This window comes from Lolium rigidum, chromosome 7, assembly GCF_022539505.1.
Source record: "Lolium rigidum isolate FL_2022 chromosome 7, APGP_CSIRO_Lrig_0.1, whole genome shotgun sequence".
Lineage (NCBI taxonomy): Eukaryota > Viridiplantae > Streptophyta > Magnoliopsida > Poales > Poaceae > Lolium > Lolium rigidum.
Genome location: NC_061514.1, coordinates 127,815,468 through 127,830,980, shown reverse-complemented (window position 1 = coordinate 127,830,980; position 15,513 = coordinate 127,815,468). Strand labels below are relative to the sequence as shown.

General features: G+C 43.1%; 1 pseudogene; it reads right to left on the bottom strand.

The window, feature by feature from the left end:
- Positions 1-8,098: 8,098 nt before the first annotated feature.
- LOC124674024 lies at positions 8,099-13,826 on the bottom strand (annotated as a pseudogene).
- Between the last annotated feature and the right edge of the window lie 1,687 nt (positions 13,827-15,513).

The window sequence follows — 15,513 nt, the reverse complement described above, 5'->3', positions numbered from 1 at the left end:
TTGAGTACATTGTCGCGAGGTTGTGATCTTGGTTATGCTTGTTTCCGAGGTTTAGAACTGAAATACCACAATCTCTTCTACGCACAATAATATGTTGAACTACTTCAACAAGTCTACATGTAAGATATCCAACATATGTTGTTCGTACAACAGTATCTACAACCCCTTTGCAAGCTATTCTGTCAAAGAAAGTCCCTCATGTAAATTGATTTGAATAGTTAAATCAATCATTTGTCCATGAGGGTCCGCCAATTATGACCTTTACCACAACTGTGTCATCCATGGTTCAAATTATTTCGTGGATTGGATTTCACTTGCCTATCTACGATTCCCTTGCGTGTGCTCGGGATAGGTGTTTCGTATAAATGTTTCGTCGTATTATTAAGTATGCTCCTTTAGTTTTTTCTGTATGTAGAAGTGGAATAGAATAGCTTGGTTGAAGGGTAATGATCATACGTCTGTAATGGTGAGTTTATAGAGACTGAGAGTTTGCAAGTTTAACTTAGCTTGGTGCTTGGGAAATCTTGGTTTTCGGATGATGGTAGTTTGATTTCTTTCTTGTTTCTTTATATTTAATGTGGGTTTGCCTATGGGCAAGTGCTTGAATCATGTTTCGTTATCTTTTTATGATAGTGGAACCCTGAGCATTTTCTATGCTTCATATTAAAAACTCATGAATAGAATTGATTACAAATATCATACAGATCTCAATTACTACTGCACATAAACATGGGAGCTCTAGCTACTATCTTTAATTTTCTGCTAGAGCAAGCTAAAATTTGAGTGTTGTGATAAATTGCAGCCCGACTGAAATTTGCTGCCCATGGATGTCTCCTGAGCTTTTATGTTAGGATTGTGCTATCTAGGGTACTGCCCCATATTAGCTTTCCGTACACACGGATTTAATACAACAATATGTTTTGACAATATTTTTCGATCCTAGTTGACAGATTATACTCACTTGGTCACGAGGTTAGCCAAATTAGATTGTCAAGTTAAAAATCACTTGATCTCCCATTTAAGCCTTGCATGATGACAATGTCATCTTTTACATGTTAAGACTGGATCAAATACTCTTTATAGACATGTATATCATTGCTATGACAAAAAAGAATGTAAAAATTACCCGGTCAATATGTACAATTTGAGTGATGTGCAATTTGGCCTAGTGAGAGCTGTATGGGGGTCCATACTTGTCTTGGGCATGTTTATGCACTTCGATTGATTGCCAACAATTCCATTTTGACTCGGTGGGAGAAATGAATATCCATGTTGTTTGGTTATGTGTTGAATGGGGGATGTGATAACCACTTGTCGAACTGGTGAGGTTACCAACCCTTTTGTGCATTACTATGGGGCAGTAATATAAGCAAGCAACAAACATAAGCTTATACATAGCAACAGACAACATGTTGAACATAAACTTCACGACAACATACATAGGTTCATACATAGTTCACGACAGTTCGCAAACGCTCATAGATAGTTCGACCCTAAACTAGACAAAGTTCAGTACGGCATGCAGACAGACGATCGGGCATGGTTCACTCATCAAACATGGCAAGGGTTGGAGCATGATCTGGGCACTTCTTCACCACCTTAGTCATGTTGTAGTAAAATATAGTCACCTTGAAGACATCGCCCCTGGGCACCTTTAAAGCAATGAAGTAACCGATTTTGATGTCGTGTGCAATGGAAAAACCGGGCCACCATTGATCCATGAAAGTTGTGTCATTCACGTCCTTGAGCTTCACCATCTAGGAGCAGCCAATGTTCGTCTTCAAGATGATTGTCATTGGGATGGTGTCGAGTTAAGGACGAAGGCTGGTGGAATTGGAAGCATTTCCAACCCTAGCGCTAGCACGACCTTTGCGAACTGGATTGGACAAGGATCGTCATGGAAGTGACTGATCTTGGGAGGTCTTCCCCTTGTCCTCCTGGCTGAGCTGCCCTCCAGCATCCTTGAAACATCCATCGCCGAGGTTGTGCACCGGTGCACCCATCATCATCTTGGAACACGAGAAAGAAGAAGGCAATTAGAAGAAGCAAAAAGAGGGAAAGCCTCATGTAAAGACACAATGAAGGGAAAAGTGCTTACAAGACCAAGTCAAATGTGCAAGCATAATGCATGGACATATCAAAAGGTCTTGTAGACTCCCATTCCGATAAGATGGTGCCACGTTTTAATCATCGACCAGTTCAAGTAAATTGCAAACATCACAGGGATGGTGCTCGTGAACCAAGCATCGTGTACAATCATTCGTGTTTGTACCCAACATAAGGTTCAATAGATCATCCCTGTGACATATAGTGTGTCTCAGGTTATAGTCATCGGCTTGGAACAACAACAAGGAACAACACAATCATAACAAGCAATGTGCCTCATATAATAGGAAAACCTAGCGCCAAGAATGATCCTTTCTGACATAGTACCATGCACAGTCATCGGTGATTGTACACTACACAAGGTTAGATAGGATCATTGGTGGCACATATTTGGAGCCGGATTTTAACCATTGGCATATCAGCCACACAAATCTCAAGGACGATGTAAGTGAACATAGTTCAACGCTAACCATTACTATTAGTACAATGCACATGGTTCGCTTACTCCGTTCCTTGGTTTGGGCCATATTTGAATCATCGACCATGGAGAACATAAATTTGTGCATAACAATTAACCTCATATAACAAAGCACACCCATAGTGAAGAGATGATCCTACTAAACCAAGGACATGATCAATGAAAGTTCATTGATTGCACCATTAGGTTTGGTAGAAAAATATCATCACGCCATAGTGCCACATTTTAATCATCGAGCTGGCCCAATCGGGAAAATGAAATCATAGAGAACATGTGGCTGACCATAGATCTGCTTATCCGAAGGTAGATGTTGATGCCACAAAAAGGATAAGCATGATAATCTACCATATGAACTCGCAGTTAATCCTAACGCTGCAGATATGTCGTCCATATCAGATAGAAGCTTAGAAACAACTGTTGTACAAGCAGATCTATGTGTATTAGATCGGATAAGAACAGATTCGAGACATACCACCATTGTTGAACCTTGGTGAGCAGAGCTTGAACCGTGGAAGAAGATGTCTGGCTCGGTATCGATGAAGGCTTGCTTGATTATGGCTTCGATTGCTCGCTCTTTCATCCTCGTTACGGTTGTCTTGGATCTACCGGTGGCAGAGCAACAGTCGGTGAAGAGAGTAGAGAGGAGGGAGATGACAGGGTGGGTGAGAACAGACGAGTGAGACGGGAGAGTGGGCAGTGAGGAGAATTATGGCGCGCGTTCTTGATGCGCGCGCAGACCTTCCTCTTTTCTTCACGTTTGCAGCCGTCAGGTGTGTTCCCACGTTGCGCTCGCTAGTGTATGTCTCTCCACTAAACGTTGAATCGAGCGTGCCTATTAGGCTATGTTTTTCTGCGCAAGGAATTTTCCATGACTGAGGAGTAGCAAGTAGGACAAAAAAGGAAGCGATGGAAGCAATTTGTGTTTGCATGGGAGCTCAGGACGACCCTCATTTGTTTGCTTTACGGACGATGTCTCGTCACTCATAAACAGATATTGTTTTTTGCTTTGAGATTGCACTCACGAAGAGAGATGATCGGCTGAAGCATTTGTTTTGGATTACATCTGTCTTAAGAGATTAACCTTCTGTAGCGGCATACCACAAAGATCTGACGACGAGCTCAAACCTTTCAATGCTTTTAAATCTTATAAATGGGGTAAAATCTGGCAAATGTTGCACTAAATGGGGTAAGCGGAAGGAATTGCTTTTAAACAGGGTAATTTGTGTCACATATTTTTTTTGTATAAACGGGAGCCTCGCCTCAGGCTCTGCATCAAGTGATACACACGGCTGCTCTGTATTAAAAAGATTCAAAGTATGAGGCAATCAAAAGTTTACAATCATGAATCAGACAAGGTTGATACATGAATCAACCAAAGAAAAATGAGACACGTAAAGAAGCTATCCATTTGATAATCTACTAATGTGTGGCCACCCAGTAGCCCGAAAAAAGGAGTCTTGAGCAACCGTCAACAGCCGGTTGCATCCACCGATGATCCTCCGGGAGTAGGAACACCCATAACTGAATCCAGTGCGTAGCTTGATGAATAACCTGCAACAAATTGATAGATTTATGTGTTAAAAACTATGTCATTTCGACTTATCTAAATAGACCAACATAGATACCAATACGTATCCTAGCCTTATAAAATTTGCTAACTCCATTTAACCAGTTGCCAAACATGTTATTAATATTATCCATAATATTATAAGCAAAATATACCATGCGTCAAACTATCTTTACAAACGGATAGGTAAGAAACAAATGCTCCACTGTTTTATTAGAATCAAAGAAACAATATTTCTGACACCCCCAATTCCGTTTTGCCAAATTATCCTTAGTTAATAAGAGTTTGTTATGAAGAAACCACATAATTTTTTAAATTTTCAAAGGGATTTTAAGTTTCCATAGATATTTACGAACAAATCTAGTATGTTCATTCATCAAATCAAGATACATAGATTTAACCATAAATAGTCCAGCTGTTAGTTTCCAATACGAATCTATCTTGTTTGTGTGAGAGATTTACTGTAATTAGCTTTTGACAAAAATGCAACCATTCATTCCATTTATGATTATTTAGGCTCCTCCTAAAACATATATTAATAGGGGTCTGAGCAAGAACCGTCGAAACCAACATATTTTTATGTTGAACAATGTTATACAGGGAAGAATATTGTTGGGCAAAAGGCATATCTCCAAGCCAAATATCCTCCCAAAACCTCGTCGTTAATCCATTTCCGACCTTGAACGAGCATGTACTAAAAAAGTCTTGTTTTACCCACATTAGACCTTTCCAGAATTGAGAATCTGTGGGTTTAACTTCTACCTAAGCTAGAGTTTTATTCCTAAGGTATTTATTGTGTAACAAATGTTGCCACACACCATCCTCGGTAAGAAGTTTAAACAACTATTTGCTGAGTAAACACTTAATCTTTAGCTGAGTACCTCAATCCCTAAACCCCCTTGATCTTTGGGACGACATAGCATACTCCACTTTAATAAACGATTTTTTTCCATCCGATTGCCAAAAGAAATTGGACCGAAAGAAGTCAAGTCTCTTCCTAACCCCTTTTGAAATTGGACCGAAAGAAGTCAAGTCTCTTCCTAACCCCTTTTGAAAGCATGAACATTGGCAGACTTGTTAGAACCGATTTGATAAGAACAAGTCTATCGCCATATGAGACTAATTTACTTCGCCAACAGCCAAGTTTAGAAATAAATCGACTCTCAACATGATGCCATTCTGCATTTCGGAGGGTCCTATAATGAACTGGTATCCCAAGATATCTAATCGGTAAAACACCGGCCTCGCAACCCATAATTTGTGTCACAGATGACAAACTAGGAGTAAAAAATGGAATTTACTCTATATATCCTAATGCTTACATACATCCAAAGCGAAAGATATGTAGAAAGTCCACACAAATCTGCGCTATTTACGACACAAAAACCTAATCAGTTAATTTTGCAAGTTCCACCCATACACAGTTAAAAATTGTTCCAATTAGAAAGGATGAAATCGCGTGCAAGCCAATAGCCAAGAGAGTAGCTCCTGCCTAAAAAAATCCATTTCTTCACCATAGAAGAATACCAGGATATAATATGCATACATGTTCACGGTGTTTCCAGTTTTCCATGGTTGCAGCTCAAGCTGCAATTGCAAATTTCTGAGTTCATTTGCTTCACTTGCTACAAGTTGTACAAAACAATGTGTACTAACAAATTCACTGTTTTCAGTAGAGATCTCGTAGAAGTCAAAAAAAAAAAAAAACACTATATATATTGACCATGTGACCTGTTTCCATTACCAAAACTATCTAACTAGTGAAGCTTAGATCTTCTCCCTCGCACATAAGACAGGAATGGGGACATATATTCTGTCAATTTAAAAAGGAGCAACAATAGAATGCTAGAATTTGACAGTGAGAGTAGAAGTTTGATCCAAACATCATGTACTTTTCCATTAGTGTGTCCAAGGAAGGTTCCCAGAATATGGCACCATACCGCAATAGGAGAACAGACCCTTCAGTTCAGGGCAGCCATTGGGTTACGGAATGGTACAGTGTAGCTGGGGGTACCTGAGAAGAAACTTTCTTGTGGGAATCCGAGTGCAGCTCGATGCAATTGTGCGAACCTTTCTTGTTTAACATCATAGCTTACGACCTAAGCAACAAAATGTTCGGAGTTACGGATCAACAAACAGTCAGAAGTTTTAGAGTTGATTGGAAGTCCAGAAAAAAAAAAGCATTAGCAAAAAGTTATACGTGACAAAAGGTTTCAGCATATAGTCTCAACAAGAAAAATACTCACGGTCATAGTTTGTGGGTATGCTCCAGTGAAACGGCAAACGCTAAATAGGAGGTTTTGAAAACTATCTCGTGCATGCTCCTCGGTGAGTGCGGGCTCCTTACACTATCATCATTTCCTGTGCAGTACATGCAAACAGTGAGAAACTTTTTTACAGATTGTTGCCTGAACAAGTAACAAACTCAAAATGGGTGCATAAACAAAGGTGATAATAAACAGATGAGAAAGTGAACACGATAAACTTCAGCAAGCATTGACCTCTTTGATCCTACATTCTGACTGTGCGTGTTCGAAAGATAGATTCATGAGCTGAACTTTTTATCGACACAACCAAAGAACTCGTCAGCCATTTCTCAATGGCATGTCTGAAATATAAAACAGCTTACTGTCAATGAGGTTTTAAGAATTAATGACATTTATAGAATTAAGATCTCTTCAAGATGAAGTCAATTGTGTAGATGGATCACAAATCGGGCAAACGGTTTAAGAGTTAAGATATTTTAAATTTAGATGTTGAGAATCTTGATGATGCCATTTTTTTTTTTTTTGCTTAGAACTGCATGCATCCAAACAGTGCGCGTATGTTCGCGCATCATTCCTGACAGAATTACGGTCTCCTAATACTTCTAGCGCGTCGGGAATGACTGGTGGCATGCAAAAACAAACAAAGTGATGATGTCAAAAATTATTTGCAAAATCCATTTACAATGTTTAACCTCTCAAACCGCAAGTCCGAATGACAAGCCATCTTCACCGCTGGCATTGTCTTGGCGACAATTTCGAAACTAGACCTATGTTGGTATGTTTCGGCAACCTCCGTTTCTGCCTTCAAAATTTGCACCCAATGATTTACAAAGTTGTCACCTATTTGTATTGAAGTGAGTATATGCTCACATGTTGTAAAATAGGTTGGCATCTTATGAATCATTGTCAGGTAACAAAAGAATCCGGAAAAAAAATCTCTAATATTGAAACCCTCGTTAATAGGATGCTAACGATGAAAACATATTGTGAATCATACAGACAGTTTGATCTACATTTTTTCAATCTTCGAACTTAGCTTTTAAGCAGTCATGTTGTCAGCTCGTCCTTGTAAACTTTATCACTGTGTACATACATTGTGTGACTAGAAAAACCGTCATTCTAGGAACTGGCCTCTTATACTTTTCATAGTACTAATAAATATCCTGACCTGTCTTTACATTACTGTCTATAACAAAGATAAAATGCCCATATTACCGTGGGTAGCCTGGACATTTTACTGTGCGTGTGTATTGGGAATTGGGATGGGATTTTTCTGGAACTTTAGCGGCATTGGAATGGGCCGTCATGAAACTTCTTCCTGATTTAATTAAATCTACAGCTTCATGTTTAGATAAGAGCGGCCTGGTGCAGTGGTTGAGTATTTCCACTTGTGTCTTGGAGGTACTGGGTTCAAATCAACCTCCTTGCATAATAAAAAGCAAGGGAAAGGCTGACTAGAAATACCCTTCTCCAGATCACACAATGTTTACAAACCATATTTAAAGAGTTAATAATATCTTAAATTATATCTTGGTTTTACAAAGTAATGTTAAAAGCTTTAAGCACCGGGTACGCCCTTTATTCATGTTTACAAACCATATTTAAAGAGTTAATAATATCTTAAATTGTATCATGGTTTTACAAAGTAATTTTAAAAGTATAGAAATTTCCAGCCATGCAGGTGCACAGGTCGATGTGCTGCTTTTATAGTTAGAAAAAGAAACCAAGGTGTACGGTACAACCAATCAAAGAGGAGAGAGCATAGTCCACCTTTATCTCATGTTCTTTTGTGTGCTTCCTTTCATGTTTATCCCCTAAAACCAGTGAATGTGCTGTCTTTTCCTTCTCTTTACCCCCGGAAGCCAGATGAAGCTACTTCCCGTTTCTCCTCTTCATTCACATGGTCGACTACTATAGGATGAAAAAAAAATATAGCAAATTAATGGAGAGAGCAACTAGTAGAGAAAATTAAGATGAACCTGTTGTTATAATTTACCTCATGTTTCCGTAAACCTACTGATCAAGTGGTGGGACAGACTATCCCTCGCCCTGACGGCGTTCTCATCTGCTAGCTGGCGCAGTTGCCGACTGTAATTCACCTCCACATCGGTCGGCATGCCTGCACCCTTCTCCATGTCTATCACTATGTTATGCAAAATGCAGCACGCGTCGATTATCCGAAACATCTCATCTCCGTTGTTCGGACGCCACATTTTTTCCTGCAGGAACTTCCAAGTGTCTTTGAACCTTGCCAGCGCCCTCAGGGCGACGTTTCTGGCTGTGGAGTGTCTCGTATTGAAATCTGCTTTCGAATCTGGGAGGTCATTCTCCTGGTAGGGTGTGAGGAGCCAAGGAAGAAGAGGGTATTCTGCATCACCAATTATGTATTCCCCAACTTCTGAACCATCTGATACCTTCAGCTTGCTCCCATTCAGCCACTCGCCCTTCTCGCAAAGCTCAAAGAGACCAGACCCGTGCAAAATGCTCGACTGGTTCATGCTACTTGACAATCCAAACCAAATGTTTGTGAACCTCAAATCTGGATCAACGACGACTTGTATTAGCATACCGTCGTTCTTCTCATGGTCGCTGTTTGCTTCAGCTGACAGAAGGGGAACTGCGATGCGAACTGTGTCTACAACACCGCAGCAGTTTGTAAGGCCATGGATCTTGTCAAACTTTCGATTTGATCTCCTCCATTTCACCTGAGGCTGGCCAGTGCAAGTGGTGGTTTGCTCGCTCACACAAGTAACTAGCAAACCTGCAAGTTACCAGCGAGACGGTGGACCGGTTCATACCAACAGCAGATCCAATGGTCTCTAGTGACTCACCAGAGCTTAACACTCTCAGAGCAATGGCTACCTGATCTTCTAAAGATAGCCCCCTCCCATCATCCAGGGTCTGATCCCTTACCATCATATTATCTTCCAAAAATGGCACACTCACCAAGCTGCAGATGTAGCTGAAGTTGCTTCTCATTTTCAAGACAGACCCAAGTGCTTGTGCATCGATCATAGAAGATGAAAAGGTTCCTGCACGAGAAGAAATAATACATAACTTGCAAGGCAAGAGCTATACTCTAACAGTATTAAAATAGACTCCAGAAATCACATTTAAATTAATATCTATGAAGTTTCTATAGAGGAACTAAGAGGTATCTCTACTCTCTTTTTTTCCAGGTTTTTTTTTTTTGCTAGAGCCAGGATATGATCAAAGTTCTCTACTCTCTAGCTTGCCTTCCACCTGCATATATATGCTGGCATCACAACCATGAATATCTACACGCTGAAATGACACACTCGAGCAAAGTTTAAAGGTACGAAATACATTCAAACATTATCATATATGAATGAAAGGAGGAAAAATAATAAACAAACTAAATTGGCATGGTCTACCTGAATAAATTAAGACAAAACATGTGTGCTTAACATACCTCCAAATACGGTAGAGTGGCTAATATTTGACTCCAAGTTGCAGTGATCTCTTGTGTACATGACGTACCATTTCCTTCTGTCACTTCCATGATGTGCGTATGCCTTCACATGCTCAACATGGCTGAACTTATCCCACTCAGGGCCAGATTGTCCTGCAGCTACTGAAGTGAGCAGCCATGGCCTGCAGTCTAGCTGCAAATGCCTTGGCTTTATATCTCTCATGTAATCTGGGAGCTTTTCCATGAGGTAATCCTCCAGCACCAGCCTCTGGAGTGCAGGAACACCCTCCAGCACTTCCATCTTTGGGCAGCTGTTGATAACAAGCTTCTGCAGATTGGGAAGATTAGTGATCCTCCGCAGGTCGGGGTTGTGAGACACTTGAAGCTCAACAAGGGAAGCAAACTTATCAAGTGAGCTGAGGTGCTGGACCCAGGATACAATCAACGTTCTCAGAGCCCTCGCATGGGAGACAAGGCCAGGAGGAACACGCTTCAATTTGCAGCGATTGAGCCGAAGATCCTTCAAATTTTGCATGGCTTGCACATGCTCCTCCCAGTGCCACTCCTCCCAGCCCACCAGTCCCTCCAAGCCCATCTTTTGCAATCTAGGAAATGAGGTTGCTGCCCGGGAAGGATGCACGAATCCAGGACCAACAAGCTTGATGGATGGAGCACGGGAGATCTGAATGACCTGTAAATAGGGGAGTTGACACAGGCCATCAGAAAGTTGGGTGCAACAAGCTAGGTCATACATCCTTAGAAACTGCAAGTTGTTAAGGGGTGTCGCTTCTGCCAACATCCACCTTGGGAGCCGCTGGCCAAAATACCCATTGATATTAAGATATTCTAATCTTGTAGAAGGGCAGAGCTCATCAAACACCTTCTGGATTTGTTGCTGTTCTTCCTCAGGGACTCCTTCTTTCTCTTTGACCAGCCCATCATTCCCCAGTCTGCTAGCGCAGGAAAGGAGCATTTCCGTAAGATGCTTCTTTTCACCAATCCTAGCATTTGCGGCGTATGAAGCAATAGATACATTCTCCAAGTCACTAATTGCAAGAAGCCTAAGCTGAGAAAGAGGCCCCAACTCTTCCAAACTGCACCAGTCACCATTCATGCGGGCTCGAAACCCACCTAGTCTCCTCATACTTGTCAACTCACAGAACCCTCTAGGAATATTGGCATCTTTACTTATGCCAGCAAGGTTAAGAATCCTCAGATGACCAAGTTTCACGATGCTATCAGGAAGTTTAACCAAACTTTCACATCCTCTGACGCTAATGTACTGCAATAATTTCATCTTGGCAATATTCCTTGGAAGTGCAGATATATCAGTCTTTATTAGGGCCAAATACCTCAGGTGCTTGAGTTCATGTAAAGATTCAACCAATGCAGCTACATTCATAGATTCTATATGCAAAGTACGCAGATTAGAACAAGTAACGAACGAATCACCAGGCTTCATATTGATTTTCCCAATTGAGATTAAAGTTCTCAGTGATTTCTGCCCTTGTAAAGATCTCCACTCTAAAACCCCTGATTGTAATCCATTGTTTTCTATCGACAACTGAAGATACTTTTGTGAACTGAGCTTACTATTAGTATCAGTTTCTCCGTTCTGAGCTGTGAGTGCTTCACCTCTAGCCACATATTGAGCAAATGAGCGAACAACATCATGCATGCTGCCAATCCATAGATTAACAGAATCTGGCTCTATCAGGTTCCTCGATATTAGCTCCTTATAGTAATGCATTCCCAGTTCTTCTAAGTCATTTGAGTTCCCATAAATAAATCCTTCACTAATCCACATGCCAACAACATCAAAAACATCAAACTTTTGACCCTTGGGAAGAAGGGAGTAGAATAGAAAGCACTGCTTAAGATAAGGAGGCAAATCTTCATAACTCAGGTATACTGCATAGTTGAGCTCTTGGGGCATTTCAGATAGTGACCATGCGGAATCATCCAAAACCTGCTCCCAGTCACGGCATAGCGTCCCCCTCTGGTGCAAGAGTCCGCCCATTACTTTGACAGCAAGCGGCAAACCACCACATTTTGCTAAAATTTTGAATCCAATATTCTTCAACTTCTCAATCTCAGACTCATCTATCTCACTTGAGATTGCCTGCAAATGTGCAGTTCAAGGGAGTAAGGGACCAACCAATAGAGTTAATAACTAGCTAATTGTGTTAATAAAAATAAAGTGACATAAACCGTTCGCCTGATTCAGAGGTTAGTGTTAATTGCTTAGTACCTGCTTCTTAAGCAATGACCAGGCATCTTCATCCTCTAATTTATCAATGTGGTGGTAAGGCTCCTCAGCTGTCATCCCTCGGGCAACTGTTTCATATCTAGTGGTGATGAGGATGCAGCTTCCTGGAGCAGCAGCATTGACCAAGGGAATTTTGAGTACAACCTCCCATGCTCTCTGGTTCCAAACATCATCCATCACCAGCAATATCTTATTCGCTTTCAGTGTAGCGGCAAGTGCTGGCTGAAGCACAGCCAATGCTTTTTCACCACGATGGTCTCCTCCAGCAAGGGTGATAGCTGTCCTGAGCAGCTCAGCCTTGTCGAATTCCTGGTTAACGCTCAACCATATTTTCTTGTCAAACTCACTTCGGATGGCCTCGTCATTGAAGACCTTCTGTGCAAGGGTGGTCTTGCCGATCCCACCGACCCCCACAATGGCGACAACTATGATGTTGCTGTTACCTCTCCTTTGTGTCAGCATGATCTCCACCAATCTTCTTGTTTGTTCTTCTATCTTCTCCCCGACCACGCCTGACAAGTCGAGCTCCCCGGATGTCTCGCGGTCGTTGTTGCCATTCACGGCCACCATGTTGCCACGGTCCTCATAGGACCCAAGGTTAGCAAAGCTGAAGGTTTCACTTCGCGCATTGATGGTGTCAAGCCTCTGGTTGAGTGACTTGATGCGGCTGCCAATGTCGTGGGCATAGAGAGGATTCCGCAGACAGAAAACCAGAGGGTTGAAGCACTTCATGCAGGCTGCGGATGGTGGACCCTGCTCCATGGCTTTGAGCTGGCAGAGGTCGAGGATGTTGGCAGCATCATACATGACGTGCTTGAGCTCGTTGACCCAGGCTTGCACTCTCTTGTCAGTGATGCGCCTCCTGTCGGCATCGGTGAGGAAGTTCGTGAGATCATGAAGCTTAACCCCCATCTGTTGGATCTCGTGATGGACACCTAGAAGCATCCCTAGCTCTTTTTCTGCCACTTGCGTTATCAAGTGACTTATGTAGGATGCAAATGCAGCCAGGACAATCGCCATCACCACAGCTTCAACAATTTGCGCTGCAAAAAAATTGAACTGAAGTTATGGCATCTCCGTCTTTAGTTTTAAGTACATATCGACGGGCTAGCCCCATGGATCCTTATATCAGCATCCTGCGTCAAGTTCTGTATCTGATATGATGGTACCGGGTGGAAGATTTTGCATTTCTCAGAACAAAAGAAGAATTAATAACAAGATGAGCGGAACTATATATGGACGCAAAATTGTCCCAAATATAAATTTAAGCACCAGAAGCTGACTGGCCGGAAGCCACAGAAATTATGGATGCACCTTGAACTGGAGAGACGCATGGATCTGCAATTTGGGGCTCGCTCGACGTTTGGGAAGAGGCCCCGCTTCCTCCCTTTGAACCGGCTGGATCTTGGTGCAGCCTCTGTTAGTCTTGTGCTTGTTGTTAATCTGCATAGATGTGAAGTTAAGTGGTGCCTCTTCGAACCGGATTGGGCCGCGATTCTTTGTTTAGTCCCTCGATCGGAGCCTCAGTGATTCACTGGCACCACTCAAAAATCAAAATTAATAAATCTCAACCCCTTTCTCTCACGTTGTGGTTGGAGGCTCTGGAGGCTCAGCGGGGAACAAAGCGCGGAAGCGGCCCTCCTTGGGAAAAAACAGACTAAGAGCATCTCCAGTCGGGGATCTGTGAGTGGAGGAACTTATCGATGTGTCAAATCTAGACATAGAACAGCGGTCGCTGAAACTAAGAGTGCGCGCGCCGGATACGCGCTCCGATACGGTGTCCGGTGCCCCGAGCCCGTCTCCGTCCCACAGGGGACGCATCGGGGACGCCGGACCACCAAAAAGCGAGGCGAAGCGACACGGGCCCGATCCGTCAGTGGTACAATAAATTTTAACCTAACCGTCGCCTACCGCGACGGAAGTTATTGGCTCGCAGCGACGGTGCAGTTCCCGCAGAGGCGCAGCGACGCGTCTCGTCGCGCCTAGCTCTACGTGTCGGCGTTAATGAGCGCCACCGCTCCCCCGCCTCCCTCCGGCCTATAAAAAGGGTCGTCTCTCATCGTCCCGCTCACACACAAACCCTAGCGCCTCTCTCCCCAACCCTAGCCGCCACCATCTCAACAAGAGTCGACGCCATGGCTGGGAGAGGCGGAAGCCGAGCTCGCGGTCGTGGTCGTGGTCGTGGCTGCGGCGGAGGTGCACGCTCACCGTCGCCTGCCACGCCGTCGTCTTCATCGTCGGAGATGGACGTGGAGGCGGGCGTGATGTTCGAGTTCGTCCTCGTCCTCAAGGGCGACCCACGTGGCATCCAGAGGCTGCCGGGCTCCTTCGCCGCCTACGTCGCCGGCGACGACCGCCCGGGCACGATGCATCTGCGGGAGGCTTCGTGCGGCTACTACCGGCGGATCGTCGACGTGATCTACGACGCGCGCGGCAAGATGTACATCCACATCGGCTAGGAGAAGTTCGTGCGCCACCACAGTCTCGAAGCCGGCTTCGTCCTCCTGTTCTCCTACTTTGGCGACAGTGACATGAGCGTCAAGGTCTTCGACGAGACGCGCTGCCGCCGGAACTACCACGGCGACAGCACCGACGAGGAGGACGACTGATTAAGAGTGTTGTTTCTTCGCAGCGAATACGCGCACGGAGGTATCTGTCTATTCTTCCTCCGTAGAACCAACAAGGGCACCGTCACCATCTGGATTTTCCAGTTTGGATGACTGGGTGTGCCCTCGTGTGTTCTTTCTTGGCAGCGAACACACGAAACATTCGATGCACGGTCTAGTTAGGTTTAGTTTTTTTGCAATATTTTATATTTGTGTCCATCATGGTTCAAACTATGTACTCCCTCTGTTTCATTCTATAGTGTCTATTGTTTTTTGGCACGGAAATTAGCGCAAGAGTATTTTTTACACAAGACCCCTTGCTGAATGATTTGAGATCACCGTAAAATTTGGTAAATCCATATCTTTCTAACTTAACATAACAATTTTTGGGAGCTGAACAATTTGGGAGCTGAACGGGGAGGGGTAATTCAAAAAAAGCTAAGCTACAACCTTATATTCTGAAACAAATGCCGAAAATCTATAGGCACTATATAAAGGAACGAAGGGAGTATTAGTTTGTGGAAAACCATATTCCAAATTATGTCTTCGTGTAAACCACGTTCCCAATTATGTATTAGTTTGTGAAAATTAAAATTAAAATGCCAAAAAAAAAGTATTTTTAATGTTTGGGGCGGCGTTTGGGGGACGCGGCTGGGGAGCGACGTCCCTAAACGCGGCACGAACGAAACACGTCCCCCAAACGCTTAATCCGGCGCGGTTTGGGGAGATGGTCTAACCTTACTCGATAATAATCAGTTTTTTTTAGATGCGATAATAATCAGTTGGC